Here is a 21,022-nt window from a genome sequence, read left to right as displayed (position 1 = left end):
GTAGTAGTAGTAGTATTAGTAGTATTAGTAGGAGTATTATTATTATTATTATTAGTAGTAGTAGTAGTAGTAGTAGTAGTAGTATAACTCTCACATGTGTTAGTATCGTTCACTGGCAATAGCTGATGACATTGCCTTGGAGTCTAAGTGATAACAAGTCTCCGCAAATTTCACGCACTCTCTTATTTTAAGCGTTTATATTATCGTGACATTTATCGGGTGAGTTTCTACCAGTATTTCGTACAATTGTCGATTATCGAGACAACCCAGATGACCGTATCGTGTCAGTTATTTTGTTCCCATTCTAATTTAAGCACCAAACTTTGTGTTACAAAGCAAATAAACGCTTTAAAATAAGTTAAAACACAAAAACTTGTCACGCTAGGTAGAAGAAAAATTTATTTTGCCTTTGGTAATGGCTATTTGTTATATATTTGGTTTGGATGAATTTTTCGCTTTATTGTTTATACTGCGTAATGACCCTTTTCTCCAACAATTATTTTATTATTGTAGTATTCTGATTGCGCTGCCGTATTTCACCATTATTAAAAAGGTCAACGGTGACCCCGTCTGAATTTTTACATCAGCTTTTTATGTAATTTGAGAAAATCGCAATTCCTATCTTTTGTATTTTGTAAACTTTCCGGCCGTTTGATAATTATTAGTCGTTTCCCCACGAATCAAGATGTGACACAAGGTGGTTTAGTGTGAAGAGAAACCAGTTCCCCAACTTATTCGATATCGAGAGATAAAAAGCGTTCACGTAACTCATAATTGAGGCCTTTTCGTGCCAGCTCCTGACCGGAAGTTTTAACAGGAAAGCGTAACGCCATTTTCGCTTTACCCAACGGAATCCGAAGATAGATAGATAGATATATAGATAGGGAAGAGAGAGAGAGAGAGATGGAAATAGAAGGACCGAAAGATAGACGAATAATTTATTTTGTAGACAAGACCGGAAGTACTTTCTAACGTGGTGTATACAATTTGGCAAGTCATTCAACGATTGTTAATGTTTAACTATACTCCAGCCTGAAAGAATCGGCAAAACGACTCCAACCTATGATTCTTCTATAGTTGTTTTGATCATATATTAGTCAAATATATGAAATTTTAAGATTACAATCTCACAACATTAATATAGATGCGACCAGTAGGGAAATTGAATGGCAAATCTGTTAAAAAGATCTAGAATTAAACCATTACATCTGATACTTATAATTGTTAGAGAGGGAGATAAGATCTCGTAAATGATGTCATAGCATACGACATAATAACCTTGAAACACCGGTTCTCATTAGATCACCGAACTTAAGCAACGTTTAGCCTTATCAGTACCAGATAGATGATCATTTGAAAATACATGCCTTTGTATGTAGAAGGATCTCGACACCTTGTAAAAACTGCGAAAACCTAACGTCGTCATTTCTCATTACCAGGATATACACTGACGGGGGACCGCTTGTGAATTTAATACCCTCTTGTCACTTCCTTCTTTAGAAGTCGGTTGAACCTTCCTAGGATTAATGCCGTTTGAAAAAAAAATATTGTCATGAGCAGATTTTAAGAGATAAGTTTCGTCTTTTTTTAAATAGAAGTGTATTGAGGGCCTGTGTCAATCTTACTCAATTCTCATCAGTTAGCTTGGAATGGAGGAAGGCTATTTGGTATTACTTTAATATTGGCCTAGCGAACAATTACAAGTTTAACGAAATTTTTTAGATATATAATAAATCTGTGCACCGTAAAAAGGTGTCGTTGTTTCTCCAAGAAAAGATTTTGTAGTACATCCACACATGTGCGCTTGTACAAATAAATTTGGAGTTATCAATTCTGTGTTGTTACACTAAGAATGATAATTAGCTTCAGTGAGAAAATTATCCGTTCATTAAAATGTGTTATTTGAAGTTTGATATCGGTCAAAAATTCAGAATTTCAGTCGAACTTCTTCGAGCGACTACTACTGCAATTTTACTTATCGAAACTTGAAGATATGAAGGACACAGCGTTTTTCAAGTTATAAGTATTTGTATTATCAAAGAAGTTACAGGCAGTTACATCATGAAAACTCATTAGGGATTTACAATCATCTATGTAAAAATTTTCAGAGAACTAGGTTGACTGATTATCACTTGTCTCTGTTAAAGTTCGGAATTTCACAGATATCTCAGCCTGGCATGCCAAAGATTGTTGAAACCTTAATACAAAACATCAAAAATGTTAGTTGCCTATTTCGAACTATTGTGATTTACATGCAATGCATTCAGATGCAATCGACCCATTAATTTAATTAGTTTAAATATATTTTTAAAAGTAATTTTTAATTTCATGCTAATTTCTTTCGTTATATTTCTTCTTAAACTACATGTACGTTTGTACTTGTATTGTTGATTAAAACCAAACTATTGCATGTCTCTAAATTAAAATAAAATTACTCTGCAATAATCTATATAATATTCTGCTTGTTCCTTCCTTAATTAGTTTGTACGTTACGCTTTGAAAAGGGCTAAATACAAATTTTGAAGGCCAAACTACATAAAAAAGGCCAAATTCGCGAAATTTGGCTTTAAACCGGCCAATCTAATAACTCTTGATATAAAAGTGACCTACCTTTGATGTATCCTCGTTTTCTAATATGATTATAAGAATATATGATCAGTTTTGTAATAGTGTGAGAAAGGAACTCATAGTAATTTCGACGTGCAGTGGTTCTTCGCCAAAGAAAAACGTCAGCGAAACGCTTCGTAAAAAAGGGAACATTTAAAATAAACAAGACAAAAGAAGCATATTATCTGCCATGAAGGAATAAATTAAAGATTTTCTCTTACAATGTGATCTTATTATTTGTATTGAACTATGTAGCACAATATTACTTTCTGATTATTTATTAGTATTTACCGATTTGTTTCATTTGAGTTAGTTCTATATCTAAAATACAACGGACACTATTTTCATAGAAATGTTAATAAAATCATATCAGCTTTATCAAAGCATATTTGTTGATTAAATGTATTTCTCATTCCGTGGAATTTCCACGTGTCCTGCTAGTTTTTATTGAACTACTCCAGTAATAATTGCAGGGTTGTGGCCATTATGTCAAAACAAACTTCTTTCAATAGCCCTCGTGGAACTCTGAGTTTAACATGTCTGCCGTAAAGTTTCTATTTTTCATTTAAGTTGGCTATTAACTAAGAATAAGTCTATAATCAGGATATAAATAAACGCCTTTTAATAATACCGAGCGTAAAAATAACAATAAAAAATCTCGTATAAAACCTTTTCTAAGTATATTATTATTTATTTATGTACTTAATGTCCGCTGTTAAAAGATAAATGTTATTTTTAGAAGCTAAAATTAAGCCTGCAAATTGCCTCGAATATAAACGAGAGGTTTATCTTATGGCACAAGTCAGGAAGTGCTGTCCAAAGTAGTGTGTAAAATTGTGCAAGATATTCATCGAATTGAAATTGTTGAGTAATGGTTAATACTGCCTCTGCCTGGAGGAATCGGCAGACTGACTCCTGTCCACCTTTCCTGTGATCGCCGTTCGGATCACCAGCTGGGATTTTACATTGCTAGACGATTCTATCAGAAACATAAAACCTGAAGATTACATTCTTCTTTTTCTATTTTTAACAATGTTGTTAGGAAAGCAGAATGCTAAATGCCTTCAAGTAAATGTATTTCCTTTCGCCGCCATTTACACAGGAAACTGATTTTATAGTCGTTGTTAACGTAAAATGTGACGTCACGGACCGGATTTATGAAAACGAAACGAAAAACATTTTCGTTTAACGTTTATTTCTGTTAATTGTTTTCGTTGAAATTTATTTCCAAATACGCGTTCAATACATATTCTCAATCACTCTTGATTCCAGGACATTTCTGAATTTGCAGTTTGGTCCTTGGCTTTGGTAAAGCTTATTTTATACGCTGATAGCGATTTTTGTTATTAGATAAGAACTACACCAACATTTAATATAATTTGGGTATAAAAGTTGTGTTTTAGTAAAATATATGTGAGTATTTGGTAGCGTGGTATTCTGTATGTGTGTGCGTTGGTTTACCTTGTTTTTGTTAATACGTGTATGGCTGTGATCAACAATTCATTTCTGTTCGCCTGACTTTTGCTAAAGTGTAGGAATGTGTAAGAGATATGAAGGAAACTGGTACGTAAGTCATTAATCTTTTTTGCCTCCTCCTACCCAAAGATCGAAAGGACGTCTTGACGAAGCGTCCTGGAGTAGTTTTGTATTGTGCCCGGCTTAAGAATTCTAAGTGTTTATGGATTTTGGTTGTTTTGTAGGAGTTTCTAACTTGTATTTACTTTTTGAGGTTTGGAATGAGTCCTATTGATTGAAAATACTTTGAGTTAAAATCTCCCTCTGAAAATTTCCTTGCTTTAGGAAGTGAGGTGGAAAACGAATTCCAACAAAGGGGAGAAATAAAGAGAGCAAGCAATTAGAGTCATTTGCTCTTTAATGTTCGTAGTAGTTGCCTGTTTCCCACCTGACTACAACTTGGATGTCTTCAAGTCCAACATAAACAAATTTTTGATAAACCGCCCCCTTAAGTAATCCAATTTATCAAATCCATTACTAACGATTACTACGATATTATCCTATTGATTACTGTACACGCAATAACCTTTATCCCCGAGTGGCCTCCGGGCCTTGATAAGTGTTGACTACCTTGTAAAAATAATTCGCGATTAAATTAACACAAATTAACCGTTTTGTCGGACAATTCGATATCATCCCAATAATAATTATTAGCAGACACCTAAGCTATTAATTATAGACTTGCCATGTTTCTAAACAGAAACTCTGCTCTCAAGTGTGTTGTTCTTTTTTTTTCACCAGTCCAGCTTTCCTTTGATGGAAACAAACACACGTTTATATTTACCAACATGGCTGCTACTTGAATTTGTTCATGAACCAAACTATGTTAAACAAAGTAAGATATAATCTAAGAAGTAAAGGAGAATACAACTAGCAAGTGCAGTTTAAATGAAAAAAATTGACATCACACTCAAAAGATAAAACACAATACTCTTTTTTTTTACACAGTAATCACCACTTATCAAGGCCCGGAAGCCACTCAGGGATAAGGGTTATTGCAAGTACATTACGTTAGTATGGAGATTTGATGAAGTGTTTACTTAAGGGGACAGTTCATTAGGAATTTGTTAACGTTGGACTTGAAGACATCCAAGTTGTAGTCCGGTGGGAAGCAGGCAGACGGAACAGAGTTCCACAGGCGTGCAGTTCTAAGAAAGAAGCTTTGTTCATGGAATCCACGTTTTGATTTAGGCACAGATATAGAGTGGGGGAAATTTTTCACAGTGGATACAGCTAGACGACTGTTTTTTGTGAAAGATTGGCGAAGGGGGACCAGAGATTGGAGTTCAGACGAGCACCTGTCATGGAAATAACAATAAAACAAGGAAAGGCTCGCAACGTCTCTTCTGTGGGAGAGAGGTTGCAGGGTAGAGAAAAGGGCATCCCCCACTAAGCCACGAAGTCTATTTTGTACTCTGTCAAGGCAGGATAGGTTGGCAACAGTATTCCATCCTTGGAAGTACTTGGCTTTCGACTCAAGCTAGACGGCAGAGGCGAAACTGCAATGAATTTTGATGCCACTCATATCCAGAAGCTGACAAAATAAGTACTTTTGCATTATTGTTGCATTTTCCATGATCTTTCAAACTGCTGCTGGTTGGGCAGTAGAAGGTTGACAAGTCAAACGGATATCATAATAGTTAGTCTGTTGCGCTTTACTAAGGTCCATACAAAATTTCAAACAAATCGAACCAACAGTTATTGAGAAAAAGGGGAACTTAAATATTAATACAACTTAATCCCTATTAATTCCTAGCTGTGCACGAACGGATATCATAATACTTAATTCACTGCACCTTATCATAACAAAGGCCTATAGCCAGATCGGCTGAGTTATTTGCAAGAAAACATCTATAGAAAATATGACATTGTGGTGACAAATCCCTATTAAGCCCTGTTCATTGAATGGATATCATAATACTTAGTTCGCTACACAGTAACACAATTCCATAGAACTTCTCAACCAGATCGGCCCAGTCGACAAAAGTGGAACACACAGGGGCAGATTACTGTGCTCATCTTGGTTGTTATTTACATAATAATGTAACTTCCGACCTTCTTCAAGCGCATTTTATCGTAATCAAGAAGCTCATGTCCACAATGACATATGGCGTAGTGGATAAAGTACTTGGTTAAAAGCAGTTGTAAGGATTCGTGCTACCCCGTGAATTAAATAAAGGGTTCGGTTCGAAATTCTGTGCTGATTCTCGAATTCGACAGAAAGATTCCTAAGTTTGACAGAAAGATTCTACTAGGTATACCTGGAGAAAATCAGAGGTTACATTGATCAAAACTTTGTTAAAATAACACTGAAGAAGAGAACTATAGTCGAAAGAATCCAAATAATACGAATAATCAATCCTTATCTCAAAACTTTAGAAACAGATAGGAAGAAGTGTTTGTAAAATATTACGAATGAATATATTGATCGTCTTAATTTTATACGGCGGATGTATTTGTTTTTTTATTTTTTTTTTCGTTTTTATTTGTTTCTATTTTATATCTTTATCGTTAACCCTTTCTTCCCTTTACGTCATTGCTTCCTTTTATTTCTTCTTATTCGTCTTTTTCGAAATCATCATCGTTTTTCTTTCTTTTTCCTTCTGATCTTTTTCTTCTCCATCTTCTTTCTTCTTCTTCTTCTTCTTCTTCTTCTTCCTCCTCTATCGCACACGCGTTCTTTCTCTTTTCTTTCTTCTAGTCATTTGGCGTTCTTTTATTGTACTATATTCTACTCTTCATTCATATTAACTTCAGTGGGTTTCTTTGAAGCACGGTCTTTAATACATTCTGTTTCTTCTTCTTCCTACTCTTACTCTTTCTCCTACTTCTCTGTCTCTTCTTTTATGTTCTTTTTTCCTACTATTAATTTTATATTTCAGTCGGTGTTAGTCACCGGCAGATGGTAGCACAGTAAAAAGAAACCAAAAATATGGCATGGATCAATTTTCGGAGTGTGTGTATGGCTCGATGCACGTATGTATGATGAAGTGACGGCACGACCAACTTATTCTTGCTAAATAATCATAAGTTACATTTACCACAGTAGCATTCAAAGCTGGTGATATTACAACTATACCAACGTGACACGCATATGAACTGATTAAAAATTTAAAATAAACTAAGGTAATTGTACAAAATGTATAACGATTTTTAATTTTAACCCATTTTCGACCCCTTAAAAAACTTTTTTAATTGGCTAAAGACCCATAAAATAAAAGTCTATAAAAAATGCAATCATTTGAGGCCCCTGGTACCGCTCTATGACTTTTAGTTTCGGGGGGATATAGACTTTGAAAATATGGAGACAGAAAGACAGACACACACAGACAGATATATACGGTGCCTCCGTTCAGTCTCGAAAGACGAAGGATACCCCCTGTAGGGACAGCTGCGCATGTAATTGTGTGGCAAGTGTTTTGCGATCACCAACCACAGCTCTCCTGAATCGCCACTGCTTGACTCCAGTGGCAAAGGGGAGTTCAGGACGACTGGAAACAATGCTGAGAAAAGGGAGATCACATACAGCACCTGGAAGTACCAAATGGTTACCCATCTGGTACTGGCCAGGCTCATCATTGCTTAACTTCGGCGATCTGACGGGAGCCGGTGTATCAAACGTGATTATGCCGTATAAACAGACATATAGCGTTTTCTATATTAGATTTATCCACGGAAACGTGTTTCGCAGTACTACAGTTCATCAGCGTGGCTGATTATGTCAAGATTTGTACCCACAACTGCAATACATACGGCCGGGTGCATTAAGCACTGCGTCATCTGCTAATTTATCACATATCAAGTTATGTTGTGATATTTGATTTGTGATTAAATGAATAACAATATGTATGCACATGTATATATTAGAGTTAAAAGAAAATCACAACACAAACTTAGTTCAAGCTCATTATACTAGCCTTCTCAAATGAGGTGAGCTAGTCAAGTTTATATCTAACTTAAAAGTGAGAAACTTTCAACAGTTATCTGCAGTTAATAGAAAAAGGACAAAAAGAAGGAAAAAAGAAGGAAAAAGAGTAGGAATTATATAGTTGAAAAAAAATTAATAAAGAAGTAGAGAAAAAAGCTAGTCACGTGGAAGGGGGTAGAGGAATTTAAGTTGTCGGTTGTGCGAATAGAGGAAGACAAGTTAGGAAAAGACACGGAGAGAAAAAAGAAATGACGAGATTGGCACAGAAAACATCAGCCGGTTGACATCCGACCAATTTCAGCTTCTGTCCAGAGATGTCAACGTTAGAATGAATTAAAACGACGATTTCAAATATGCTAAATGGGTAATAACTCACCTCCAGACATCTATTTTATCAAGATGCATAAATTATATTAAATGTTCCAGTTCACATGTAAACGTAAACCAAGATTCTAAGCTAATTTATCATTGGGAGGTGTACATATATGTGCTAACATAAAAAAATATTTTAGACGATAAAATTAGCAAAAATTAAAAAAAAAACAATTCAGTTAGAACCCTTTTATATCTCCTCGGGAAACGTTGAGAAACGAGCTCTGTTGCCTTTCCTGTAAATTTCATAACAATCGAACCAGCCGTTTTAGAGTCCATAGAGAACGAACTCTTACACACGCATATACACCGTTTATATAATAGATAGATAGATAGATAGATAGATAGATAGATAGATAAGGAGAAAAACGAAAGAAAAAGGCAATGGCATTTCAAAATTATTCTTTCTTATTTACCCCCCCCCCATTTTTTTAACTCCTTTTTAGCAATCCCCTTTACTTTATTTGCTGTTCCTACTAATAAATACCTATAGTCGTTTATCTAGTAATATGTATGCGCATCGTCTGCGCATATTCTATCCTGAATAAAAATTTAAAAAAAGTTATATTTTGGACCAGTCAGACAACTTTCTGAATTTATTCGAAATGGTCTTCCGGGGAGCCATTTCGATCCCTTAAAAAGCCAGATTATTCTTCAATAAATCAGTTGAACCAAATCCACAGACCGCCGTCATCGGCGCCCCTCCATTAGGTTTCGTGTCTACTGGCACTTACAAAGCAAGACGCGCACACACACACACACGCACACGCGCACACACACACACAAACACACGCACACACACACACACACATACACACATTATTGATCGAAATAAGCACCATCAGAATCAACACACTTTTGCCAACGCGAAACAAGTATATTTATGCCAGTAACGTAAAAATCTTGCGTTCTGGTTGCGATGAAGTCGCTGATGGCGTTTTTGATATTGCTTAGGTTTTTGAAGCATTTCTCATGCAGAAAGTTGTCGATATGCTTGAAAAAGTTGGTAGTTGGTCGGTCTAAAGGGTATGGGGGATGAGGCAGAGTTTCCTAGCCCAATTTGTTAAACTTCTTCAGGGTCAGTTTAGCAACGTGCGGTCGGACATTTTCTTGGACGACAATTGAGCCTTTTCTGTTGACTAAAGCTGAGTGTTGTTGTCGAAGTTTCTGATGCATTTCATCTATTTGTGGCAGTACTTCGCCGTAATGGCTTCGCCTACATTAAAAAAAAAAGAAACTAATGGATGAGACCAGTCGCAGACCACCAAACAGTCAGCATGAGCTTCTTTTGGTGCAAATCTGGCTTCGGGAAGTGTTGTGGAGTTTCGTCGGCGTCTAACCACTGAGCTGAGCGTCACCGGTATTCGTAAGGAACCCAATTTTCATCGCAAGTTACAGCCCCGTCGAGAAACGAGTCATTCTTGTTGTGTAAAAGAAGGGATAATGATATATAATAACGGCGTTTCTTTTGGTTGTCATTCAATTTGTGAGGAATCCATTTAGGATGTTTTGTGCCTTTCCAATCTCTCTCAAGTTGTTGGAAATCGTCGTCTATTTTACATCTAATTCAGAAACAAGTTATTGAACAGTTGTGCGTGGATTAGCTTCGAATAAGGCTCTTAATTGATCGTTGTAAACAACCGATGACCGGCCGCTACACTTCATCATCTTCAAGATTCTCATCGTCGCCACGTAATTTCTTCAACCACATGTTTGCTGTGTGTTCAGTAGTAGTTTCCGAGTTACAGCCTCCGTTGATATCGCGAGCTGTTTCAGTTGCTTTTCGGCCTAGCTTGAAGTGAAATAAGAAACTTTTGCGAATTTGCTTTTTTTTCCATCTTGTATTCAACGTTTTGAAAAAAGACTTACTTATTTGAAAACCATTTTAATTTAAACCTTTAAAATGATATATAAAATAAACGTAATGTACGGAAAACTTATCAGAAAAATACATCATTTTAAATCAAACTTAAAAATACCGCAAGAACTTTCTTGTCAACCTAATAATTTTAAACACAAATACATTTTTCACTGTAAATATTTCTCTGAATCTGACCTATCCCAAAAATACATTTTCTATCGCAAAACCCTTAACATAATACCATAAACTCCTCTTAGCCGTGCAAAACTTTTACTATCTAGGTTTGCATTGCTTTAAAATTATATCTTTATCAAATCCATCAATTATATATATATATATATATATATATATATGTATATATATATATATATATATATATATATATATATATATATATATATATATATATACAGAGAGAGAGAGAGAGATAGAGCGAGAATGTGGGGGAACGATTTTTTTCTTCTGAGGAAGTAAGTCAATTGCATATATTAATGTCGTAATCATACCCAACACTAACATTCTTACCTTTTGAGAATGATTTTTAAGATGAAGTCAATAGGATGGGAGTTAAAGACACTGATCGGGAATCACACGAGACAAAGATAAATAGCCAGATAATCCTATAATTTTTAATTAGATATTCATTTTCCAACGTATTGTATGGAATGGTATGGTATGTTATCATATAAATATCATAAAAAATAGAAAACATACTGGCTTGATATGCCGTAAAGTAGGAAAATTAATCTCTTTGTATTATGATAAAATACACGCTATGTAGCATAATTGATAATTATTTTCATCCAGAAAATGTCAGACACTACTTGCCGTCAATTTTGACGTCACGCGTTGCCTGGTGACGATGGTAACGTCAACCTTCTACTGCATGGCGGTGGCCACACCTGCTATTACATAATCGCTTTATAGATATTGCGTATTCGACGGGAGATCTGAGACAGACAGAAGTAAAATTGAAGAGAATACCAGCTTATACACACACACACACACACACACACACACACACACACACACACACACACACATGCATACAGACATATACTCAAATATTTATATAAATGATGGGACGATTCCAATATCCAATATTTTCCCAATTCCGATACAATTACCCATTCTGTCGTAAATTCCTGATACCGATACAATTACAGATTCCGATTCTTCTAAACATTTAGCTACACAGTTGTTCTTTTTATTTGTTATTTTCGGTTTTGTCGTAAACCCCCATATTCATATATTTTCACAAACGCACCAAATACATTTTGGGGGTTGATACATAAATTATTATTTTACTTATTGTTTAAAATCAATAAATATTTTTCAATATGAAATTGAAAATTAAGTTAAAAATGGATTAAAAATCGTTTTAAGTATCAGAAATTAGGCACAGTTATTTCGATTTTACCCTAAAGTTCAGATTTTTCAGATACCCGATTCCGATTAACCATCTCAACACTATTAAACACACACACACACACACACAAACACGCACACACACGCACGCACACGCACACACACACAAACACACACACACACGCATATATATATATATATATATATATATATATATATATATATATATATATATATATATATATATATATACTAGCAAAAGCACCCGTCCTTATCTGGGTACAAAAACAGCCTACAAAAAATGGACTCAAATTTATGAAAGTATGATAGGTTATGAAAAGGAAGGGTTGTAAAGAGATAGCTTCGAATTTGGGGGTATCAAAACCAATGCAAAATATGATGAAAGTAAAAATAAAATAGATAAACCCCATAATTTATTATACCATACCTGTTTACACTAAAACACTTATCACAATATTCTGTGGATCTATATTAAAAAACCTTGTTAAACTTTGTGACATATTTCCATTCTATGGAGGTCAGGCGCGAACGAACATCCCATAATTTTATTATACCATATTTCTTCAAACTGAAACATAATTATCAAAGTATACTTACGCAGATAGATATAAAAAGTCTTTATTAAAGTTTGTGCCTATTCCCATTCTATGGAGGCCAGGCGAGAACGCAGACACCACAATTTTAATTATACCATCCCTATTTAAGTTAAAACATACTTATCAAAGTATTATTATGTACATTTAACAAAAACACTTGTAAACGTGTTTTTTAATTTTTTTATTTCCATACTTTGTGGACCAGGCGCGTACACAGACCCCACAATTTTAATGAATCATCATTATGCCAGATCAAACATACTCAGTCCTGTGTCTCGATACATCTTCTATCATTATATGTGATCAGTTTTCTATAATAGTGAACTATATAGGAGCCTATTCGTGACCAGACACACACACAGACGCTCAGATATATATATATATATATATATATATATATATATATATATATATATATATATATTACATTTTCACCCCCAAACAAGGCACATTGCCACTTTGGTGTAGGGGGGCTACTATCAGGGGCAACAACTACTGGAGTACTATGGGGGACTTGGGCAGCAAGATGACGGTTCACGTTACACTTGAACCTCTGCATGTCAGTACAATTGGGGAAGCAGTGGCCTGGAATGGAATTCCAGAGTTTAGCGGTTCTGGAGAAGAAACTACTGGAGTAGAAAGATCTTTTACATCTAGGGATCTCTACTCCGTGGAGGTGGGATTTAGCTGCCTGTCGGGTTTGTTGAGGGTGTCTACGTCGTGGGGGCACAAGTGTCTGAAGTTCGCCAGAGAATTCACCATTAAAATACTTGTAGAACGGGCAGAGGGATGCAACATTACATCGACGGGGCAGAGGCTGAAGCTTAGATTCCAGTTCAGGGCCTATCAGATTGGCGACTCTCTTTTCAACCTTGTCTAGGAGCGAGAGGCTAGTAGCAGATGCACCAGCACAAATGTGACAACAATACTCCATACATGGGCGAATGGTGGCCTTATAGACGTACAGGATACTTTAGGGTGTTAGGAGTTTTCTAGCACGGTACAGAGAACCTACCTTCTTCGCAGCGGCCCTGGTAACGCTTTCAATGTAATTGTTCCAACTCATGTTTCCTGTGAACGTTAGGCCAAACAGTTTGAAAGATGTGCTCTCAGATAAAGAGCCACTGGCCATTGCTATTGGTGACAGAGAAGGTTTCTTGTAATTATTGAAGGAAACCAGTTTAGTCTTGGCAGCATTGAATGTGACCATCCATTTTTGTCCCCCATTCCACTACAGATTGGAGGTCATCCTCTAGTGTTTTTGCCATTTCTTTATATATATATATATATATATATATATATATATATATATATATATATATATATACATGTGTGTACGTATATATATACATGTGTGTGTACATATATATATAAATGTATATATATATGTACATGCACACATATATATTTTGTTTTGTTTTCATATAGAATGGATTCAAATAAAAAATATTTCAGAGTTAGTCTTAAAGTTTATGTTATATAAGGGTGCATATTCCTTATTGCTTAAATTTATAATGTACTTGGTAGTTTAGGGTTAGCGATTTGAAAGTTATGGTTAAAGGTGCTTTAATATAATAGAGAAAACTGTTGATTTCAGTTAGAACAAAAAGTTAAAATTAAAATTTAGGATGATTATTAATTACGTTTTTTTTTGGGGGGGGGGGGTTAGTCGGATAAAGGTGAGTACATTTCTATTGTATAATCTTAATCTTGTCGATTATTTCTATTAAGATTAAACATCATTAAAAACGTTTGAGGGAGATTTGATATTGAATATATAACATATATGTATATGCTAAAATTTCAGTGGAAGAACTGAGAGAAATATATAAATATTTGGAGTATTTGAAAATAAACTGCTTGAAGTAATGGGCATAGTCAAAGATGGTGTAGAAATGAAATTAACCAATATTTAATTTTCTGGAGACTTAAGTGAAAACGTGCATTTTTGTGGAATCTTACTATATGTAGTCTTGGAGGCGTCTTTGGAATAGGAGTATGTAAGTGATTAAGGTGTGATTTGTAATGTCTACAATTGTTTGATGTTTCTTGTTTTTAATTTAGAAGTTTATCCTCATCTTTAAATTTAGCGATAAAGAGTTTTTCATTTAAGCAAAGGAAACAAGAGGAGTAAAGTTTTGTTTTTATTTTTCTGGATTTTCCAGTTAACAAATGGTGTTAAGTTTTTCCTATTAGTCTACTGTAATATGCAGCCAATTATGTCGTATTAATATTATTTGGATTCATAAAGGAACTTTTATAGTCAGTGTACCTTTGCTTGAAAGTATTGCTAGTTTGACCTATGTAGAATTTATTAGTGGCAGGATTCTTCGTTGCTCTAAGTTTAGCAAGGTATATGACAGAGGTTGCCACACAGTTCTGTTTGAGTCGAAATTAGATTTACCTATACAACTACAAGTTTTTTTTACTCTCGTTACATTCTGTTATCTATCTATCTATCTATCTATCTCTCTCTCTCTCTCTCTCTCTATATATATATATATATATATATATATATATATATATATATATATATATATATATATATATATACGGACATTAAGTTGGATTACTCTTTTTGTTGTTTTTTTTTTCTCTCCAATTTCTTAAATCGTCTCGACCCGTTTTTGGTTTTCACAACATATGTTTTTACTACTTTCATAAGAGTCGATACATTAGTGAAGTCCCTAATTAGTCGGGATACATTTTGACCTCTGAGACGAGATTCATATTCAACACGATGATTCCTACAACAAGAATATCACCACTTGACGTGGAATTTTCTTTATCGACAATGCTTCCTCAGTGTTTTGGATTACTGTCTGACTTCCTCCACTACTTACCACGCATATGCTACTACTGGATGTGTTATATAACATAATGTAACAAAAGGGTCTTTATGCTTTTATTGCTTATATGACTATATTATATTTCTTTTCTATTCCTTTATCCACTATGCCGTTAATTAATATATATTGCCTATTATCGTATTTCTGTGTTGATACTTTCTTCTATTTTCTATATTCTTTTGCCCTAAACCCCTTACGCATTCTTCAATGAGAGTTCGCTTCTTTTTACTCAACCCATCACTCCTCTCTAGCCTAAACAACTTCCCGAATTATATAACTGCCATACAATCTTCCTACTTTTGTTTCGTTTTTCCTTATGTTATATATGTCCTTTATCTTCTTTCTGTTTTATTTTATATCCTAACGTAACCTAAGCTAGATGTCGTATTTTATACCCTAATGTATCCTAAACTAGATATCGCATTTCTCTGTATCTGTAACCTATATCCATCCTCATTTTTGACGGGAAATTCTCAGGTATAAAGAGCGTTTTTAATCTTCATTTCTAGATGATTGTTTTCTTTATTAAACTGCCGACGCCATTCCTTTTAAGTATACTTTTCAAAATGTCATACTAATAAATGCGTCGCCTAATGTCGAATGTAAGCAAAAGGCGTAGTCAATTTCCATCCAGATCAAGTCGAGAATGACTCGAGGAATTCAGGAATTACATACGTTAACTTTGTTCATGCGTTAACCTTTCCAACTGAATTCTTTCTTTATTTCAGTTAACGAGAGGGGAACTTATCGCCATACTTTCCCCCAAACAGGTCAATTGAACTTATATTTATTAGAATACTTAATATTATTATCATTTTTAATAAAGAGTAGACAATGCATTGCGGATGCATTATCGGCAGCTCCCGCAGCTCTCGCTTTTCCTAATTTGTCCCTCAGTCCCGTTTAGAATGAGTGATATTTCTGACAAAGGGAGAAAAAAAAGCTGTTCTCTAGGTCGGCAGTATTTTTGCGTGAGCAGTCGCCTTAGATGTCAGAAACTTTCTGTTTCTATTTCTATCCTTGTAGCCATGTCACTAATAAGGGTGCTGGAGGTAAACATTTTACTGGGCTCTTATAGTTAGGGACCCGAATCTTGGACTAAACAATATCTATTTAATAAATAAATAGTGTATTATATAAATAAAATACATGTAAATCTTCTGACATACCTCTCCATAGTACAGTATACCGATACTCTATGGCTGACTGGGATAGCTTCCGTATCTCTGCGTTCCATGTTTAAAAGGAAACCTGACAGAATAGTTAATTGTACTTATAGACCGCTTCATACCCTCCAAAATATTCCAGCAAAAACCTAACAGCCAATCGTGGTTCTCTCCATAATGTGCTGCTGCCATTGCGCACAGAAATCACTATTTTCATTGCTCCCAACGTAGTAGATGTATTGAGACTAAAACTGCCTTTAAGACTGCCAACAGCCACTGTAAAAGAGTAATAAATAATGTAAGAGAATTATATGCTCAGTCCGTCAAGTCCAAAGTATCTGAGCAATAGATTGGTTCCCACCCGTTTCGGCAAATAACAAAACAGATCCTGAATAGAAGAGTGTGCTCTATCCCAACTATCATCAATGGACTTGAGGTAATCTCGTTAGCCTCGGACAAAGCCGAACACTTGGTTAAGAACTTTGCAGCGAATTCTATCATATGCGATCAAGGCCGCCGTGTTTCTTCCTATGTCTGAAAACACGATATGTAACATACAAATATCTGTGCATGGTGTTGCAAAGCTAATCAAAAACCTCGATTCCAGTTAAGCAACTGGCCTAAACAGTATTCCTATTACAGTGCTGGAAAAGCTTCGACCAGAACTAGCTCCCATACTTACAAATCTGTTTAAGCGTTGTCTTAAGAATTGCTTCCCAACACCCTGGATAAAACTCATCACTATGTCCCGTATTTAAAAATTCAGGTGATCAGTCATCTCCTTTTAAATACAAACCAATCAGTCTCCTATGCGGCATGCGTAAGTTGCTGGAACCTGTGTTTAATAGAGAAGTAAACTATCTTAACAAAAATAACCTACTCAGTGACATGCAGTATGGATTCCGTTTTGCTATATCTACAGCAGATGTACAAACAGTTATATCTTATGGGATTAGCGAATATCTTAATCGAGACCTTACCTTTGAAAACTAGCACCTCAAATTATATATATATATATATATATATTAACGTGTCTGTGTGTGGCTGTGCGTGTGTATATTTCCCTACGCAATAACTGTCAATTTTAAGTCTACAGACTCGAAATTTGATATACTGAGATTTGAGAAAATTTTTGTGACCGGTTTTCGGTCAGAAATTTGGTAGAGACCCAATTAGAGACACAATTTGACCTTTGAGAACTCTACTAAACTCATTCGGCAATTTGGGGTCTAAACACTTGAAATTTTGGATATAGGTTCCTTGGACATGGATCTAACTTAATAACTTGATTTGAGTCCTAAGCAATAAATGCTAAGGGGTCATAATAGGGTCAAATTTTGAAAAAAAATTGACCTCTGCGGTCTCTACCAAATTACTCAGATAATTTCTGGTCTAAACATTTGAAATTTTACATAAAGGGTATTCAGAAATAGGACAAGCTTATTAATCGGTTTGGGTCGAAAATTTTTAGTTACCAATATATAAATGTATGTATGTATTATGTTTGCATGTCTGTCTAAAACTTTAGACAGAGCCGACGGATTTTTACAAGATCAGTATCGTTTTGAAGTTCGACCTTATAGAAGACAAATATCGAAAAATTGGCTAAAACATTAATATCTTCACCTTCAACTGGACCCTTTTCTACAGGGGGTGCTTTTTTGGCCGATATTTTTGAAGGTCATCCTCTCTTTTCGATTGTCTAGCCTTAATTTAAACATAAGTCACTTCCGGTTTGGCGGTGGTCGATACAGCAAAGACGTCAAGTTTTTTCCCCCGTTCTTTTCCTCTTCGCGGTACGGGTTCGAGCCTGCCTTCTTACTACTACTTTTTTTTTTTTTTTTGCTCAACACACACCTCCAAACACACGGGCAACACCAGGCTGAAATGATAGTATATATATATATATATATATATATATATATATATATATATATATATAATTTGAGGTTCGATTTTTCAAAGGTAAAGTAACCAGTGAAATATAATGGGGCTTATACAAGAATGCTCAATAGATAAGTAAAGCAACTCCTGAACCTCTACCCTTACCTACTCTATTCTCTAACCAACATAAAAATAAGTAAATAAATAAATACAAAGCAATAAAATAAATAAATAAATCCACACCCAATCAATCTTATTCTCTGCACAGCTGAATTTCAGCCCCCTGACCCTATTTTTCAAAAAACCTTTTTTTGCTTAAAGTTGATTTTCGTTTTCCATTAAGAATTCAACGTTTGAATATGAGCGTTGTTGCCTGATGAGGTCTCTAGATACTAAATACCAGAAGACCGAAACATGCTCATGACTGTGTAGCAACACATTACTGCTTATATACGACAAATTGAAAGTATATATATATATATATATATATATATATATATATATATATATATATATAGGTAATGTGAGTTATCAACATACATTTGTCGCGTTGTCTATAATACATTAGCGTGACTATACTTAGCGAGATTTGAAACTGAGATGCCAGTTGACGACTAATGCTCTTCAAACTGAACCATCGAAATGTTTTTTTTTTTTTTTAAGTTGGATGAAGTATCAAACATCGTATTTGAATAAAATTATCAATCTGTTCACATTTTACTTTACATAAAACAGAAAAGGATTCAATTCATATATATTAATATATCTGTGTGTGTGTGTGTGTGTGTTTGTACACGCGTGCGTGTGTGCGTGCGTGCCAGTGTGTGAATGCGTGTGTGTACCCAGCAGTACAAAGTTGTTCCTTGTTGGACTGTTAAAAGTGATGTAGGACTGACATTACCTTATCTCAGCTTGGGTGGAAACAAATTGTTAGTTATCCCGTTCTTTCCTCCCACACCTACATCACACCACTATCCTCTTCATCCTCAACGGATTGACTTAAGTCGAGTGCTCTCCTCTCTTCCCCGAACACGTATATCGCATCTCTCCGGGTAAATTAGTGCATTTGTTTGACACGGCTCTGAAACCATTTGTTAAAAGCCAGACGAAAAACGGCAATAAACTACAATAGAATCTAGCCTTTTGTTTTGTCAGAGGTTCAGTGAGAATTTACAGATTTCTGTCTGAGAAATTACAGTAGACGATACTCGGTTAGTTATCTCTTTGTCCATGTCCGAAAAAAAAACGTATCTTGGTTTATAAGATAGGATAAAACCGTCTGGGATGTTTAGAGAATGGATTTTCTTTCTCTTTTTCATCCCAAACAAGACATATTACCATTGGGACGTATGGGGCTACCTATTGAGATTATATCTCAAAATTCCGTGCAGATTTCCGAATTCGACAAACAAAAAGATTTCGATAAGTTGCACATGAAGAAAGTCGGAGATCACATCAATCCAAATCTCGAAAATTGTGAAACATATGATGTGAATTGTGTTTGAAAGATCGAAATGATAACCTTTATGAAAGCATAAAAAATAATGTTAACGAAATATATTTACGTGTTATTATAGTAAATACGAATTCATCATCCTTTGTTTTTCTTATGTCCCTTTTTTATTCATACTTAAATAAACAAAAACTATTCAAAATACATAATTTAGTTCTAGGATTGAGTGATGTTTTAAAAAGTGTTTATTGTTCTACTTGAACGTAAATTTTAATTTACTAATCATGTATATCTAAGGGTCTATGTGAGGTGTTGAACAGCGACATGTCTGCGTTACGTTTAAACATATGCATGTACAATTAGGGTAGCCAGTGAATGGGTGGAATTTTGCTGGTTGTCGAGTAAATCAGTGGTATGCACGTTTAGACGGCAGAATAACTGTGCGTTCACCAGGGCACATTTTGTTAAAGTACTTGTAAAAAAGGCTCAGGTATGGAATATAAGGCAGTGTTTAAAAATAAAATTATCTATTTAAAAAAAAAACTATACGTTGACACACACACACACAAACACACACACACACACACACACATATATATATATATAGTAAGTTATGAAAATATATATGGCAACTATGCTACACAGAATATTCCGCGTTCTTGTGACAAATTCTCACGAGAATGAAGCGCGAAATATTCTGTGTAGCTTAATTGCCAAATATATTTTCATAACTTACTACCTAGCTCTACGTATGTGTCGAGCACTGTTGAGGTAAATACTGAAAATTTACGCATAAAAGTATATCTTTGTATATTAATTTATGTGATTAAATAAAATAGTTATATATATATATATAATTATATAAAAAATAGTTATATATGTATATAATACATATATATAAAATAGTTATATAAATATATTATATATATAATATATATATATATATGTATATATATATATATATATATATATATATATATATATATATATATATATATATATATATATATATATGAGAGAGAGAGAGAGAAATTTCATTCATGTAAAAATGCCTAATCACAAAGAAAACATTTTTTGTAGATCCCGTGTTTTAACTAAAATCAAAGTATAATATTAGTTGCCGACAACATCAGCGCCATCTGATGCCGCAAGTTTTCATATAATTCCCTCTCTTGAAAATGAAATCTATCAAGGTTTTTAAAGCGTCCTCTTTTCTTTTTTTTTTAATAAAATCTCTTTAATTAATTGTAATAATTTTCCATTGATAAAATAAGTTGAGGTATTTGTCTACTAACATTCAAAATAGGAGAGACATACAAAGAAACGGAGAAAATTGATTCATTTTGTAGTCAAAGATTGTTGTCAGGTGTTTGCGTGTTTATGCTCTCCGTGTATGAAAATA

At 34.5% G+C, this 21,022-nt stretch overlaps 1 protein-coding gene and 1 pseudogene across 2 annotated transcripts in view; one reads left to right on the top strand and one right to left on the bottom strand.

Moving 5' to 3' along the window:
* Window positions 1-21,022, top strand: part of LOC145287211 (uncharacterized) — a 188,470-nt gene that overhangs the window by 43,203 nt on the left and 124,245 nt on the right. The window lies entirely within an intron of this gene.
* On the bottom strand, window positions 7,642-7,759 carry LOC145285185 (5S ribosomal RNA; annotated as a pseudogene).

This window comes from Euprymna scolopes, chromosome 1 (assembly GCF_053919585.1).
Source record: "Euprymna scolopes isolate OS-2025 chromosome 1, ASM5391958v1, whole genome shotgun sequence".
Classification (NCBI taxonomy): Eukaryota; Metazoa; Mollusca; class Cephalopoda; order Sepiida; family Sepiolidae; genus Euprymna; species Euprymna scolopes.
This window is presented reverse-complemented; position numbering and strand designations above follow the sequence as displayed.